The 4,011-nt window shown below is 36.9% G+C and overlaps 1 protein-coding gene across 1 annotated transcript in view; it reads left to right on the forward strand.

Annotated features, from left to right (window-relative positions):
- EDA (ectodysplasin A) overlaps positions 1–4,011 on the forward strand; it is a 175,103-nt gene that overhangs the window by 76,206 nt on the left and 94,886 nt on the right. The window lies entirely within an intron of this gene.

Raw genomic sequence — 4,011 nt, forward strand, 5'->3', positions numbered from 1 at the left:
TTGTTGTTGTTGTTATGTGCCGTCGAGTCAGCCCTGACTCATAGCGACCCCTCCTTGGGTTTCCGAGGCAGTATCACTACGGAAGTAGGATTGCCCAGCCTTCCTTCCGAGGAGTGGCTGATGGGTTTGAACCACCAGCCATCTGGTGAGCACTCAAGTGCCTTAGCCACTATGCTACATGGCAACTGGTAGTTGTTAAATACTACAGGTAGAACATAATATTGGAAAGCTTGGAGTAAAGAAGAAGCACACCTCATCTGAACAACTAAAAGAAGTTTGCATTGTTAGAGTATACTGTCCTAAAGAGGAATAAATGAACTGGTATAAAGGGGCTGAATCATGCAAGACTTTGGGATCCAATGTTATGGAGCTTAAGAACTATCCTAAAGGTGATGGAAAGCACAGAATCAATGTCAAGAATACATTAGATGACAAGTTATCATCAAATGCTAAGCGTGCATACTCTGATCCAGTAATTCCACTTCTACTTCTGGATACACTCAAACATGGAAAATGATTTATCAACAAAGATATACTTTGTTGTGCTACTCATGATAGCAGAGGATTGGAATAATCTAAAAGTCCATTATTTGGGAAATAATTAAATAAATTATAATAAATCTATAATTGGTAACCATGGTTACTCTGGGAAAGAGAACTGAACCTTTGAGGTTTGGGTGAGGAGAGAATTGACTGAATTTCCATGCTTTTATATCATTTGAATTGTTTAAAATGTGCATGCAGTACCTATTTCAAATAAATAAATGAAATTTCTTTTTAAAATGAGCATGAATGAACTCTGGTGGAATAGTGGATAAGGCATTTGCCTGCTAACCAGAAGGTCAGTGGTTCAAACCTACCAACCACTCAGTGGAAAGAAGATAGGACAATCTACTTCCGGAAAGATTTATAGCCTCAGAAACCCTATGGGGGTCACTATGAGTCAGAATAAATTCGATGGCAATGAGGTTTTATTGGGGGGGGGTATGACATGCCACTTTTTTTTTTTACCCATCACCCAAATGGATTAGAAACAATATAATAATGGGTTTTTTTTTTGTTTTTGTTTTTGTTTTTTTGCTAAGTGGAGAAACTCACCTTATATTCAATTTATATTCCTGGAGAGAATATAAATTGTTACAACTCTTTTGGGTATTAATCCAACTCTCTAGTAAAATAAAACATTAGGATACCATTGTTCCAGCATTCACAGTTTGGGGAATTTATCCTACCGAGATAAGCATATCTGTACATAAGTATATTTATATATCATACACAAAGATGTTTATCTTAGCACTGTTTTAGTGTTAAAAGGAGTTATAACCTTAATATCTATCAATAAATGGTTGAATAAATTGTGAAATAGCCATACTGTTGAATAGTATGCAGTTGTTAACAAAAATGAGTTACAGCTTTATGTGTGGGTCTGAAGGAGTAGCCATGTTCCATTGCTAAGGGAAAAAAGCAAGTTTCAGAGGAATGTGAATATGATTCCATTTTAATTAAAAGAGAAAAGATTTTAAAAGCCTAAAAAGTTTATTTATATTTGTATTAACATAGAAACAGATCTGAGAAGGAAAGGCACTAACCTGTGAATAATACCTTGGGGGAAGAGAAGGCAGTTGGACAGAAAGTGGTTCTTCCCATAGTACTGTATTGTTTGACTTGTTGTAATAAGCATATGTTATTATAATTTATAAAGATGTAATAAAGAAAAAAGTGGATAAAATGGGGAGAAGGTAGACAGGAAGAGGCAGTTAAGAGGCTGCTGCAGGAATACACAAACAGAATTATGGTGGCTGAATTAGAGTTGCAGCAATGAAGACAGAAGTAGATAGATTTAGTTGTGCTGTTATTTGTTGTTAGGTGCCATCGAGTGGACTCCTGCTCATAGCAATCCTGTGTACAACAGAACAAAACACTACCTGGCCCTGTGCTATCCTCACAATTCTTGCTATATTATCATTGCTGCCACTGTGTCAATCCATGCTGTTAAGGGTATTCTCCTTTTTCTCTGACTCTCCACTATACCAAGCATGATATCCTTCTCCAGGGAATGGTTCTTTTTGACAATATGACCAAAGTAGGTGAGATGAGGTCTGGCCATTTTTGCTTTCAATGAGCATTCTGGTTGCACTTCTTCCAGGAAAGATTTGTTAGTTCTTTAGGTTATGAAGCAAGAATAACCCTGATATGAAAACCAGGCAAAGACACCACTGAAAAGGAAAACTACAGACCAATATCCCTCATGAATACAAATGCAAAAACCTTCAACAAAATCCAAGCCAATAGACTCTGGCAACATATCAAAAATAAATAAATAAATACATCATGACCAAGATTCATACCAGGTATACAGGATGCTTCAATATTAGAAAAACAATCAACGTAGCCCATCTTGTATGGAAAATAAAGAAAAAAAAAACATGATAATGTTAACCAGTGCAACAAAGATATTTGATAAAATCCAATATCTATTCCTGACTTAAAAAAAAAGCCTCTCAGAAGTATAGGAATAAAAGGTAAATTCTCAACACAATAAAGGTCTTATATGCAAAATCAATACCCAACATTATTTTCAATGCAGAGACTGAAAACATTCCCTTTGAGAAAGGGAATGAGACAAGGATGCACTGTATCACTTCGATTTAACACTGTATTGGGACTCCTAGCCAGGGCTATGAAGTAAGAAAGGGAAGTAAATGGCATCCAAATTGGTAAGAAAGGAGTAAAAACTATCTCTATTTGCAGATGCTATGATCTTATACATTGAAAATTCAAGCAGTTCAGCAAGAAAGCTACTGGAACAAACTGGAACATTTACCATAGTGGCAGGATACAAGATAAACATACAAAAATCAGTTGGATTCCCTTCATCCATGACATAAATAAAACAAAGGAAAAGAACCACATGATCATATTAATCAATGCAGAAAAGGCATTTGATGAAATCCAACACCCATGCCTGATAAAAACTCTTAGCAAAATAGGAATAGAAGGAACATTCCTCAACATAATAAAGGGCATATATGCAAAACCAACAGCCAACATTGTTCAAAATGGAGAGAGACTGAAAGCATTCCCCTTGCAAACAGGAACCAGACAAGGATGCCCTCTATCACCATTTCTATTCAACATTGTTTTGGAAGTCCTAGCCAGGGCAGTAAGGCAAGAAAGAGAAATCAAAGGCATCCAAATTGGTAAGCAAGAAGTCAAACTATCCCTATTTGTTGATGATATGATTCTATGCATAGAAAACCCAAGAAACTCAGTAAAAAAACTACTGGAACTAATTGAGAGATTTAGCATAGTGTTAGGATACATGATCAACATGCAAAAACAAATTAGATTCCTCTACACCAACAAAGAGATTGTTGAAGAGGAAATCAATACCATTTACAATAAACCAAACCAAACTCAGTGCCATTGAGTCAATTCGACTCATAGTGACCCCCCAACCTTGGGTTTTCTTCCTTGGAAGGAAGGTTGAGCAATCTACTTCCTTAGTGATACCACCTCGGAAACCCAAGGAGGGGTCACTATGAGTTGGGGCTGACTTGATGGCACATAACAACAACAACATCCCTACAGAAGTAGATTGCCTGATCTTCCTTCGAGGAGTGGCTAGTGGCTTTGAACCACCACCCTTCTGGTTAGCATTCAAATGTCTTAGGCACTACACCACCAGAGCTTCTCCATTAACAATAGCTACCCCAAAAAATTAAAAACTTGGGAATAAATCTCAACTAGGGTCACAAAAGAGCTGCACAAAGAAAACTCAAAACATTACTTCAAGAAACCATGTTGTTGTTGTTGTTATGTGCCGTCGAGTGGAATGTGACCCATAGCGACCCCTCCTTGGGTTTCTGAGGCAGTATCACTACAGAAGTAGATTGCCCAACCATAAGAGATCTAAATAAATGGAAGAACATACCATGCTCATGGATAGGAAGATTGAACATTGTGAAAATGTCAATACTACCCAAAGCAATCTATACATTCAATGCAATC

This window comes from Orycteropus afer, unplaced genomic scaffold (assembly GCF_000298275.1).
Source record: "Orycteropus afer afer isolate SDZICR_OR568_19922 unplaced genomic scaffold, OryAfe1.0 scaffold00692, whole genome shotgun sequence".
NCBI classification, from domain to species: domain Eukaryota; kingdom Metazoa; phylum Chordata; class Mammalia; order Tubulidentata; family Orycteropodidae; genus Orycteropus; species Orycteropus afer.